General features: G+C 42.3%; 1 protein-coding gene across 2 annotated transcripts in view; it reads right to left on the bottom strand.

Annotated features, from left to right (window-relative positions):
• The window catches only part of rhbdl2 (rhomboid, veinlet-like 2 (Drosophila)), a 58577-nt gene that overhangs the window by 44215 nt on the left and 292 nt on the right, over positions 1-14070 (bottom strand). The gene's annotated exons all lie outside the window — the stretch shown is intronic.

Genomic DNA, 14070 nt, shown 5'->3' with positions numbered 1-14070 from the left:
AGAGACTGTCTGACGGGCATCAGTGGTCGCATAACCAGGACTTGTGATGTGCACCAGCTGCTCATATGACCATCCATCACATGTTCCCAATGGCTTTATGTGAACCTGGTCGGGGTTGGGGGCTAAGTAGGTGCTACACCTTGTGCAAGGGTGGCCTGTGAGCCTATGGAGGGAAGGAGCACCTTACACTTCCTTTGGTAGAGATGCATCTTCACCCCACCACCCTGATTATGCTCCCATGAAATACCTTTTACTTTGATATTTTATATTATTGAAGAGGTCTTGTCTACTCCGTTGGGTACGTGGGGAAACTGGAGCAATCAGGTTTCCAACTGGTAGAACGTAGGAAAACTCAGTAGCAGGTTGATGCCAAAAATAGATGCATTGAAGTGGTCAGAAGTTGCCTCAGATCCTGTGGAGGAGAAGCGGTGAGAAATAACAAGACTGAGAAGTTTCTTAAAAGTAAAGTTTGGTAAGGAGGGCAGTACAGCTAAAGCAGAGGGTGAAAGGAGAAGATTTGAGGCGAAGGTAGAAGTGACTAAGGATGCTCAGTATTGAGGATGAAGCAGGTTAAAGGGGTGCCTTGGTAAGGAGACTGGTGGAAAGCAGAAAGAAAAACCTCAAGGATTTTAAGGGGAAACCATGACGGAGGAAAGAAATTGTATGAGATGCTCACACAAAGTATTACCTCAGATGATTCTGAAGAGAAAAGGGGGAGATTTCAGAAAAAAAGGGAAGATCTGAGAAAGAGTCCATTGTTCCAAATGTTTGCATGGAACCTATGATGTACCCAGACATTGAGGAGCGGACATAAAATGGTCATTGTTCAAGAACCTTTCATTTGTCCTCTCAACTTGTCCTTATAATTACCTAAAATAAAATTATAATTGCTCTTTTTTTAAAGGTACAGTTGCTATGGTAGGGGCTGAGGGGAAATGGTGACCTATTGGAAATTGACTGGTGAAACTGGCTGGTGTTAGTCAGATAGCAGAATGGGAGGAAGTCAACTAGATTAAACAGTGATCACTGGGAGTAGAGTTGATACTTAAAATACTTTTTTTCTTTCATGTAGGAACCTGTTCTAATAAAAAACATCTTCTCTCCTCAGAATCCAGTCTTGCATGCACTGTGGGTCCTTACAAGCTTTTCACTTCTCCCATCCCAGAGATTTTAACCACTTCTTTTGGGACCCTTAGTCATGCCAGACATAGAATAAAATACAGGAAGCCTCCAAAACATACTTGGAAACTGCAAAAGCACATCAGATCTGCTACTCTACTTGAAAAATACACAAAAAAAAGACAGGAAGCTGACTGCTGATTGGTTGGCCTATTCCCAAATTAAATGTTTGTTTACATGCCAGTGCATATTTAGACAGGAAATTACACACAACAATATAATAATGTGGAGCATTGGAAAGATTAACATCAAGTCCAGAAGTGACTTATTCTGAACCCTGGACACCTGATTATCTGAGTGTACGGTTACTGGCTTAATGAAAAGGGAAAAAGTCCTTCAGACAAAGCCATTTAATTTGAGCTTAAGTTATTTGTATGAATTACGCCACAGACTCTCGTGTATGCATTTTTAGGATCTTAATTTTTTCACTCAGTCACAGGTTCTAATTAAACTACCAAAGAGTTAATCTGGAAAACACATGTTAATCTAAGGAAACGCTCCTCAGATGTATAGTAAACCCTTGCTTCTTTTGTCCAAACTATTATTATGGTTTTTTGAATTCACAGTTGAAGCCCCTGGATAGTGGTGGATATGGCCCAGTCGATCATGGGTACCACCATTAAGCACATCGACAAGGGGTGTTGTCGAAGGAAAGCAGCATCCATCAGCAGGGACCCCCACCACCCAGGCCATGCTCTCTTCTCGCTGCTGCCAATCAGGAAGAAGGTACAGGAGCCTCAGGACTCACACCACCAGGTTCAGGGACAGTTATTACCCCTCAACCATCAGGCTTTTGAACCAAAGGGAACAACTTCACTCACTCCATCATTGAAATGTTCCCACAAACTATGGCTTCACTTCATCTCATATACTTGATATTTATTGTTTATTTATTTATTATTACTTTTTTTTTTCTTTTTATATTTGCACTGTTTATTGTCTTTTGCATGCTGGTCAAACGCTCAAGTTGGTGTGGTCTTTCATTGATTCTATTACGGTTATTATTCGATTATGAATTTATTGAGTATGCCCACAAGAAAATGAATCTCAGGGTCGTATATGGTGACATATCTGTACTTTGACAATCAATTTACTTTGAACTTTAGATACTGTATTCCTCTACCACCCACTGCAAAACACAGGGGGAGGAAATGGAAAGACCGAGGATGCTCAGCACAGAGGGTGAAGTGGATAAGAAGGAAAGAGGCAAGGGGTGCTACTGGACCAATGCAATCATCCCTTAACATCCATTAGCATACATAGTTGCCATTCTGACTCATTATCAATCACCGTCCTGCTTTGTCCAAGCAGTCCTCTAGCCCACTAAGAATCTTCCAGAACCTCCTTCCCCCTTTTGTGTTACCCAGTATGCAATGTCTGATGAACGAAGCTGTCGCCATCCCTGACTTTAGACTGGATGATTGCATCAACATCCTGGTGAACAGAAACATGGCTCAGGGACGATGGCACCTTCCCCCAGACTGAAGCCGCCTTGCTTGGCTATATCCTCCAACAGACACTCTAGTCAGTACACCTGCACATCTGCTTGTTAGAGTAAATATCTAAATCTGCCAATCATTTGGCAGCAACTCATTGCATAATGGCATGCAGACATGGTCAAGAGGATCAGTTGTTCAAACAAATGTCAAAATGGGGAAGAAATTACTAAGTGACTTTGACCATGGAATGATTGTTGGTGCCAGACAGGGTGATTTGAGTATCTCGGCAACTACCGATCTCCTGCAATTTTCACACACAACCGTCTCTAGAGTTTACAGAGAATGGTGCAAAAAACAAAAAAAAAATCCAGTGAGCAGCAGTTCTGTAGAAAAAAATCAACTTGTTAAAGAGAGAGCTCAGAGGTTCAAGCTGACAGGACGACGACAGAAACTCAAATAACAACACACTACAACAGTGGTGTGCAGAAGAACACACACAACATGTCAGATCTTGAAGTGGGTGGCCACAGCAGCAGAAGACTATGAACATACACACAGCGGCCACTTTGCTAGGTACAGGAGGGCTTGCTCAAATCCGGTCAGGTCCAAATCACACTTTAGAATCATTGATTCATACAGTGCCGAGACAAGGTCTTTCGCCCATCATCCTCATGCTGACCATCAACACTAATCCCATTTATAGCCTTCTATACCTTGACAATTCAGTGGGCACATGGCCAAGTGGTTAAAGCATTGGACTAGCGACCTGAAGGTCGTGAGTTCGAGCCCCAGCCGAGGAAACGTGTTGTGTCCTTGAGCAAGGCACTTAATCACACATTGCTCTGCGACGACACTGGTGCCAAGCTGTATGGGTCCTAATGTCCTTCCCTTGGACAACATCGGTGTCATGGAGAGGGGAGACTTGCAGCATGGGCAACTTCCATACAACCTTGCCCAGGCCTGTGCCCTGGAGAGTGAAGACTTTCCAGGCGCAGATCCATGGTCTCGCAAGACCTTGGTAATTCAAGGGCTTTAGATATCCTTAAATGTTGTTATGATACTTGCTTCCAACACCACTTCAGGCAGTGTGTTCCAATCTTAACCCCTTCTCCTGCACCTTTACCAAATACACCTCTACTCACCTCACTTTGTTCATTCCATTTGTCTACTGGCACCTTTTTTTTTAGTCAAATGCCCATTAAAAAGGCCCAATCTAAATTTTCCTCAGTAATCCTCTCAACTTTGCACTCTCAGTCACTACACTGTGCCAAATTTCACCCAAGATCATTTTAATCTCTATTGCAGCTTCTCTTACTGCCCCATTTTATCATCCTGGTAAAGCCCTGCTGCCAACTAAACCATCCTGTGCTCTAGGGAATAAAGGTCCAAAGTGGCCAACCTCTCCCTTTAACCTGGGCCCCCTGTGGTCCTATGTTGTTTGTGATGTGTGCTAATGGGTCGAGCGTGGATGTAGGAGGTACAGTTAGTAAGATTGCAGATGACAAGGAAGTTGGTGGCCTTGTGGATAGTAAGGAAGGTCTTCTAAGACCACAGCAGGATGGAGATCAGATGGAAAGTTGGGTGGAGCACTGGAAGATAGAAACAGTGTGAGATGATGTATTTTGGTAAGTTAAATAGTGGTAGGACATAGGCAATAAATTACAGAGTGCTAAGGACTTGAGGTTCAAGTCCATAGTTTCCTGGAAGTAGTAACACAGGTGCTGAAGAAGGTATATGGCATACTTAACCTTCATGGGTTAATGTATAGAATATAAAATTTAGGACACTAGTTTGCAACTTTACAACACTAGTTGGACTGTACTTGGAATGTGAGTGTGTGTGTGATGAGTGTGTGTGTATTTGTGTGTGTGTGCGTACGCGTGTGTGTGTGTGTGTGTGTGTGTCTGTGTGCGTGTCTGTGTGCGTGTCTGTGTGCGTGTCTGTGTGAGTGTGTGTGTGTCTGTGTCTGTGTGTGTGTGTGCGTACGCGTGCGTGTGCGTGTGTGTGTGTCTGTGTGTGTGTGTGTGTGTGTGTGTGTGCGCAAGACCTGCAGACCTTACACGCTAGACATAACTGTTTTGTTGTTCTTTCTTATTTCCTATTTCCCTGTGACTTGTAATTTACCAAATCTCAGTTGGATCTTGCACTGCTGAGATTCCCTGGGAAAATACTTAATGGCACAACTAATTAAGTGTTTTAATAATCACTACGGTAATTACAGTGACAATTAATTTGTATTGGAGAGAAAAAACGTTTGGCACTAGGTTTCTGAGATACTAAACAATTGCCATAGAGATGGGAATCAAATTTCCATGAAATGAAGGCGCTCTTGTTCCTGAGTGAATAAATTACAGTCTAAGCCACCTTCACAAATTACATAAAGAAAAGAAAATTGTTTAAATGAAACACGCTGTGCGTGTTTGTATTTGTGTACTTGGATTTTCAGAAGGCCTTTGACAAAGTGCCACACATGAGGCTGCTTAACAAGCTACGAGCCTATGGTATTACAGGGAAGATTCTAACATGGATAAAGTATTGGCTGACTGGCAGGAGGTAAATAGTGGTGTTCCACAGGAGTCTGTATTTGGTCCGATTCTTTTTACATTATATGTCAATGATTTGGATGACGGAATCGATGGCTTTGTTGCAGAGTTTGCAGACAATACAAAGGTAGGTGGAGAGGCAGGTAGTTTTGAGGAAATAGGGAGGCTACAGAAGGACTTAGTCAGATTACGAGAATGGGCAAAGAAGTGGAAGATGGAATACTGTGTTGGGAAGTGTATGGTCATACACTTTGGTAGAAGAAATGAAAGGGTTGACTATTTTCTAAATGGAGAGAAAGTACAAAAACTGAGGCGCAAAGGGACTTGGGAGTGCTTGTGCAGGATTCCCTAAAGGTTAATTTACAGGTTTAATTCATTGGTGAGGCCTCACTTGGAGTATTGTGAGTAGTTTTGGGCCTCTTATCTTAGAAAGGATGTGCTGAAACTAGAGAGGGTTCAAAGGAGGTTCACAAAAATTATTCCATATTTGAACAGCTTGTCATATGAAGAGCGTTTGATGGCTCTGTGCCTGTATTCACTGGAATTCAGATGAATGAGGGGCGACCTCATTGAAACCTATTGAATGGTGAAAGGTCTTGATAGAGTGGATGGGCAGAGGATGTTTCCTATGGTGGGAAGGTCTAAGACCAGAGGGCACAGTCTCAGAATAGAGGAGTATCCTTTTAAGAACGGAGATGAAGAGGAATTTCTTTAGCCAGAGAGAAGAATCTGTGGAATTCATTGCCACAGGCATCTGTAGAGGCCAAATCTGTGTGTATATTTAAGGCAGAGGTTGACAGATTCTTGATTGCTCAGGGCATGAAGGGATACAGGGAGAAGGCAGGAGATTGGGACTGAGAGGAAAAATGGGTCAGCCATGATGAAACGATGGAGCAGACTCGATGGGCCAAATGGCCAAATTCTGCTCCTATATCTTATGGTCTTACAATCTACCCTTTTATTTTAATTCTGTTGTTACTGAAAGCAAAAATATAAATTTGAAGCAAGAATCCATTATATCTATGTTAAGCAGTACCAGCACAGTTTACTCTAAACTGTGATCTCAGTCATAATATCAGAGCAAACAATTTGAGGCCTCACCATGCTGAACAGAAAGTCGTTCCCGAGGATGATTACACCAAGTGAGTCAACAATAGCTTTCAGTGTTTTGCACATCGTACAGTGCCACTGTTATTCTTTTTGCCTCATCTTGGAAAAGCTCCAGAGCAGGGCTACGGAAATGATTCTTAGCTTTTATAACTTTGGCTAAACCAGATAGGCAGCATAGGTCCACTAGTTCCATGGACTTCATTGTTACTGTAAACGATTGCTTCAGATCAGCTGCCTATGTTATTTTCCTCTTTCCCCTGGCCCGTTAAAGTCAAACTTCCTCTAATATTCCTGTTGACATGATCATCAATGTGCATCCTCCTGCAGGGGTTCTCAGCCTGGGATCCACAGATCCCTCAGTTAATGGTAAGGGTCTATGGGATTAAAAAGCTCAGGAACCCTGACTTAGAGAGAGGGATTTAGAGATATCTCTTCTCATTTCTCTTTACTCTCCTTCAGCAGCACTGGGGCTCCACAGGGGACTGTCTTGTCTCCCTTTCTCTTCACCATTTACACCTCGGACTTCAACTACTGCACAGAGTCTTGTCATCTTCAGAAGTTTTCTGATGACTCTGCCATAGTTGGATGCATCAGCAAGGAAGATGAGGTTGAGTACAGGGTTACGGTAGGAAACTTTGTCACATGGTGTGAGCAGAATTACCTGCAGCTTAATGTGAAAAAGACTAAGGAGCTGGTGGTAGACCTGAGGAGAGCTAAGGTACTGGTGACCCCTGTTTCCATCCGGGGGTCAGTGTGGACATGGTGGACGATTACAAATACCTGGGGATACGAATTGACAATAAACTGAACTGGTCAAAGAACACTGAGGCTGTCTACAAGAAGGGTCAGAGCCGTCTCTATTTCCTGAGGAGACTGAGGTCCTTTAACATCTGCCGGACGACGCTGAGGATGTTCTACGAGTCTGTGGTGGCCAGTGCCATCATGTTTGCTGTTGTGTGCTGGGGCAGCAGGCTGAGGGTAGCAGACACCAACAGAATCAACAAACTCATTCCTAAGGCCAGTGATGTTGTGGGGATGGAACTGGACTCTCTCGCGGTGGTGTCTGAAAAGAGGATGCTGTCTAAGTTGCATGCCATCTTGGCCAATGTTTCCCATCCACTACACAATGTACTGGTTGGGCACAGGAGTACATTCAGCCAGAGACTCATTCCACCGAGATGCAGCACTGAGCGTCATAGGAAGTCATTCCTGCCTGTGGCCATCAAACCTTACAACTCCTCCCTTGGAGGGTCAGACATCCTGAGCCAATAGTCCTGGACATATTTCATAATTTACTGGCGTAATTTACATATTACTATTTAACTATTTATGGTTCTATTACTATTTATTATTTATGGAGCAACTGTAACGAAAACCAATTTCCCCCCAGAATTAATAAAGTATGACTATGACTATGACTTCATTCACTCGCTGAACGTACCTTAACTATATACAGCATCTGCAGTATATACAAACTATTTATACTGCAGATGCTGGAAATCTAGAGCAATACACACAATGAGCTGGAGGAGCTCAGCAGGTCAGGCAGCATCTATGGAAGCAGTCAAACGTTTCGGGCCAAGACCCTTCGTCAGGACTGGCGCTTGACTTAACGATGTCACACTTCCTTCTCCAGCAAAAATCCAATCCCACTAAATCACTGACCACCTGTCTTCCATTCCAGATCCCGTGTTAGCAGTGCCGTCCACTCTGGTACAATATCTCTTGTTTTCAATGCTTTAAACAATACTCATCCTTAACCCTTGCTGTTGTAAAAAGCATCCGAGATAGCGGACAACCCAGATGCTAACTAACTATGATAAGGAAGAACTGTACAACTGTCCCATTTTACTTTGTGTGGTTCCTTTTTGAGCCTTGATGCGCGTTGGCTGGCATTTTTTTTGCCCTACCCATAGCATTTGACTGTTTTTTTATGAGGCCAAGTTGCTAGCTCGACACTCAACCCAACACGGACAGAAAGCGCGCAAAGAGCCAGCTGGATTCGAACTCAGGACCACTCGCCCCGAAGTCCGTTGCTGATGCCACTACACCACTGACCTGCCATTTCATTTTACCAGCTGCATACATTTCTTTAGATTCTTATTAGTCATCTCCACTAGCAGGGGAGGCAAGTGTTGAGTCAATGATTCTGGATAAGATCCAGCTAAGATATTTTCAAAATTGTCTCTGAGAGCCATATATTTTCCACACAATGCAAGGGGAAATCTGTCTGGATGAATCTGTACAAACATATCAGCCTTCCTGTGTCGCTTCCGCATTTCCTGGTAGTTTGAGGATATTTGTCACCAAAACACTCGCCAACTTCTACAGATGTACTGTGGAGAGCATTCACCGTCTGGTTTCGGGGGGTGGGGTTATTGCACAAGATCGAAGTAACCCACAGAGAGTTGTAAACTTAGTCAGCTCCATCATGGGCACTGGCCTCCATAGTACCCAAGGCTTCTTTAAGGAATGAAGCCTCAGAAAGGCAGCGTCCATCATTAAGGACCCTGCCACCCAGGATATGTTATGTTCTCCTCTCATTGCTGCCATCAGGAAAGAGGTACAGGAGCCTGAAGGCACACACTCAATGATTCAGGAACAGCTTCTTCCTCTCTGCCACCTGATTTCTGAATGGGCCCTGAACCCATGAACACTGCCTTGTCACTTTTTTTAATTTCTAATTTTTGCACTACTTATTTAATTTTACTGTTTAATACATATATACACTGCAATTCGCAATTTTTTTCTATTATTATGTATTGCAATGTACTGCTGCCACAAGGACAACAAATTTCACGACATATGCCGGTGATATGAAACCTGATTCTGATTCTGACACAGTGAATAGAGGACATCCTCGATCTTCCCTTCAATTTGTATTCCACATTTCTTTAGCCAGAGAGTGGGGAATTCATTGCCACAGGAGGCTGTGGAGGCCAAATCATTGGGTATATTTAAGGCAGGGGCTGATAGGCTCTTGATTAGTCAGGGCATGGAGGGATACAGAGGGAGGGCAGGAGACTGTGGCTGAGAGGGAAAATGGATCAGCCATGATGAAATAGTAGTGCAGACTTGATGGGCCAAATGGCCTAATTCTGCTCTTATTTCAGATATTGGGTGAAGCCATTGGTGAACCAGTTCAGAACTTGCATGTTTGTAGCCAAATTGTGCAGCTGCAGAAAGCATTGGGCCTGTAATAGAGATGGAATGTAGCTACTCTAATATGATAATGATAATGTAAGGATAAATGGTATAGCAGGCTCAGGATTGACTTAGGTCACTATAGAGAAAGCTCAATAATTGCAGATAGGGTGTCCTTCTGGATTTGGTAATATTAATACTTATATTATTTCACTTTCAATAGGATTAATTTTAACCCAACTACCCAGCAGAAATCACACCAATTTTCAGATAAAGGGGAATTGGTCTACATCATCCTGCAATGACCCCTCTGCTTTCTATTGTAACTTCCTCTTTCAGATAGGTGTAAAGTTAGTGGCCCTTCTCTTAAGTTTCAGATCATATCATGAATTTCCTCTGCAATGTTAACCCACTCCTAAATAGGGAAGCCACAGACTGACAGTAGCCGGACTAGCAGCGAAAGCCAAAAAAGATTCATGCAAAGAAATCTTCTTACTTTCCTTCTGAGAGAGCAATAATGGAACATTTATTTATTTAGAGACACTGCACAGAGTAGGAACCTCAATGTTACCAGGACCGTCCAAATGCTTTTATTCAATTTTATTTACAGCTCCTTACTTTCCAATTATCCTCATAGATTTTCTCCCAAAGCTCATCCCTTCAAATTCTAGAAACTCACACTGACAGATTTCTGCAAACACATAATAAGGAAATCCGAAAGCTGCTAATAGTGATCCCTCCCTTCTCCACAATCCCTGCCACACACATGCACGGTCAACAGAACAGGCATGAATTCTCATGATCTCAAGGCACTCACCAACTGGCCTCACAACCAAATACAACAAATACAAGATCGTGATATCAGCAACAAGCCCTTTGGTGCTGGATGGCATCCTCTACCATATACTCGTATGCTTCTGCGTGCATCAAGAGGACAGACGTTTGGTGCCATGGAGACACAACCCATGGCTTGAAATCACTGAATTTGAAGAGCCTCATACTTCCCACTAACCTTATTCAATACACATGTTGTCATTGAGCTTACCCTACTGGAGACTTAAATATCCACCAGAGTAAAAGGCCTCCCTTTAATTAAGTTAAAATATATATAATTTATGTTTTTACTCATTTATAATATAGTTGTCTTGTTACATTTTTAAAACCCATTATTTTCTTAAGTGTGATGGATAGTTTGGACATTAAAGTTTAGAGATACAGCACAGAACTGGTCCTTCCGGCACAAAGAGCCTCACCACCCAGCAGCCCACCTATTTAACCCTAGCCTAATCACGGGACATTTTATAATGACCAACTAACCAACTAACCGGCATGTCTTTGGACTTTGGGAGGAGACAGGAGCACCCGGAGGAAACCCACGTGGTCACGGGGAGAACATACAAACTTTCTAACAGGGAACACCGGAACTGAACTTCAAACTCCGACGCCCCGAGCTGTAATAGTGTTACGCTAACCGCCGTACTACCATACCCACCCCACCCCCAGCATTTTCTGTTTTTTTAATATTCTCCAGCTTCTGCAGTCTTTTTGGTTATCATTTTAAAATATTTGGAATGTTTGGGAAGTATCGAAGGTGAAAGTGGACGTAATATAACCTGTTTTTTTTTGCATGACGTTTAAGACTTTACATGCAAATCTTTACAATCTTCAAATCAACAATGTGCATAATGTTTGATAAGCTGTGATATTATTTAGGCATGTGAATTTTTTACGATTAAGAGCTTTATTTCGGGACTTGAAGAGGGAGAATGTGTTAAATCGTCGTCATTTTAGTTAAATCAAGTGATGGAATTGTTGGTTTTTGTATGGAAGCATTGAACAGACAAAAACAGCAATTTAGACTTCCACCGAAGGGGAAACTGGATCGTGATTGGCCAACCTAACACCAGTTATTTCACAACTGTGGAAAATTAAAATTCTTACTGTAGTTTCAATACAGTTCAAACTCTTTTACAGACAGTTTCCTTGTCTATCAAAACGCAGCCAGGCGAAATTTGCTAAGACTTCTAAAGGTACTGAGCACACACTTAAAGAGTACAAAGCCATCCGCTGGGCTACACAATTTAAAATCCAGCTGGGATGCTGATATCAACATTTGAACTGAAACACCAATACATCTCCCTAGTTTGGGATTATCAGCACTGCTATAAGACAGTTGTGAGAGATTTTATCCCAAATGAAAACTTGATATAAATTCCCATCGTTACTGATGAATCTCCACTTATCTGCATAATTATTGCTTTTCAACAATTCCTACTCATAGATCAAATTGTATTTTCATTAGTGCTGTAATCGCTACCCCAGCAACTCATCCTGTGTCAGTGCCACACAACCGGTATTCTCAGTAGTTAGATCATTTGCTGAGATGGAGGACCTTCATTGCTGCCCTAAACTCCTGTGACATAACAGGCGGAGAGTACGATGATCATTGGTTTCAGATTTTGGCACTGGACAGGCATCCAAAAAGCCACATAAATAAAAACTGCTGGAAATATAATTTATGTACAGTATATAAGTAAAAACAATATTATTTGCCCTGTGTGATCATCTGAATAATACACGGTTGGGACGTCAAGTGTCAGGATTGTTTGTGTGGTTGAAATATAGCAAAATATCATCGATTACAAGCTACCTAATATCTACCTAACATCAATGCCAAAAACCATTAGCTGGAAAAATCAAGCTGTGTTCCATGGGACACAATAGGAAATGTCAGAGGCTATTTGTGGTAAATGAATTGGATATTATTTCCCGCTTGCTCAATGGCTAATCACATGAAAGTGCCTTTGTCGAGGTACAACTACACACAGATCACATACTGTGTCCCATTATGTATTTCACTTTGCTGCTGTTTTCAAGTGTGCCACATTTTTTAAATGCTCAACAGTAAATGGGGTGAATTTGCACCAGCATTTTAGGATGATTTTCCTAAATTACAAATGCAAGACGAATACAAATTTTAGCTTGTATCGTCACATTTACAATTCTTCAGACTTTAAGAGTTCTGATTTGTCTACCGACGATTCCTTACTTTGCCTTCTTCTTTCAACTGATTAACTATTTACATATAACCTCGTCCTTTAACGAGTTAACTCTTTCTACACGCATCAAGAAGACCAAATCTCCAACCTTCTCATTCTTGGTGACGCAGCCGGTCGGGCCACTGCTTCACGGTGCCAGAGACCTGATTTAATCCTGAAGTTAGCTACGGACTGCATGGGGCATTGTCCTGGGGCAGGGAATTCCTCTGGGTGTTCTGGTTTCTTCCAACGTCCCCAAAAAATGTGCATGCCAGTGGGTTAACTGGGCACTGTAAACTGTTCCTGGTGTGTATATGTGTGGGTGATGAGAATGTGAGGAGAATTTTAAAATATGGAATTGATGTAGAATTAGTGTGATGGGTTGATTGATGTTTGCAGGGGCTAGATGGACTAAAAGACGCGTCTCTCTGACTCTTTACACTTTTACCACAGATCACTTTCACACAGAGCCAGCCCATTTTCAATTTTCCTCTAGTATTTGAGACTTAAAGCTGATAGAATACATAGCTAAAAACCAAAATGAGTCTTCTTGCCTTTTCACCGAGAGCCGTTTTTATTTCTACCCCCAATGAAACATCCCTGAAATAGAACCGGAAGGGGTGTCTCCCTTTTCTGAATATTAATAGCCTCTGTAGAGTTCCTATCCTCTATAAACTTGAACTTGTCGAAAATTTTGCCATATGCATCCTGTTTCATAGTGTTCTGCTTAACTATAATCAAATCCCTCCTTCTTCCACACGCTACTCAAAATAATTGCTTATTATCCAGAACTCGGGACAATCCAGTCACACACAAAATGCTGGAGGAACGCAACAGGTCGGGCACCATCGATGGAAAGGAATAAAGAGACCCCCTCATAATGAAGGGTTTCAATGAAGGGACTCCGTTGGAAACGTCAGCTTTTGTATAAACGCCAGAGGTGTCTGAGCCGGCTTATCTTCTCAAACAGTGTCTCTCTGACCCAGGCTCTCTGTGTATCTTCCATATTCTCCATTAGAGATGCTGCCTTCAGCTGTTTTATGGAGTTCCTGGAAACCTGATGTTAAATAGTTCACTCTCCCGCCAGCTATCAAACTAAACTGAATAAAGGCGATGGAGTGGTCAGCAGCTCTCAGAGAGAACTGGGGGGGGGGGGGCGACATTGACCAGAGAGGAATTTTTTAAAAATGTCAACTCTTTTTCTGATAATCCCAACTTTCAATGGTGTAAATATCTCATGACCTGTTCCACGTTCACGCTATCAATGCTTCCCTTAAATTGGCTTTTTGAATAAAATATAATCACTTATATTTTAGGTAGAGAACTGCAGCTTTTAATTTGTAAACAAGCGACTGTGCATTCCAATCTATCCCAGGCGCCTCTGAAAGAAGAAAGCAACCTTGTTTAGTCTAATGTGGTAACGGATTATCCCTCCCTCCAAAGGCATATCCCGGGTGGACACATTAACTGCCAGTTTCCTGCCATCAACATCGAAGAACAGCCTCATATTGATGAGAATTTGCGGGAAACTGCCGGACTAATTGTAAGAGCAAGAACGACCAAGTCGTTTCACTGTTGACTCCCGATCTACAGTTTAGAAAGCAAATATTTCAATTG

Source organism: Mobula birostris, chromosome 30, assembly GCF_030028105.1.
Source record: "Mobula birostris isolate sMobBir1 chromosome 30, sMobBir1.hap1, whole genome shotgun sequence".
NCBI classification, from domain to species: Eukaryota; Metazoa; Chordata; class Chondrichthyes; order Myliobatiformes; family Myliobatidae; genus Mobula; species Mobula birostris.
This window is presented reverse-complemented; position numbering and strand designations above follow the sequence as displayed.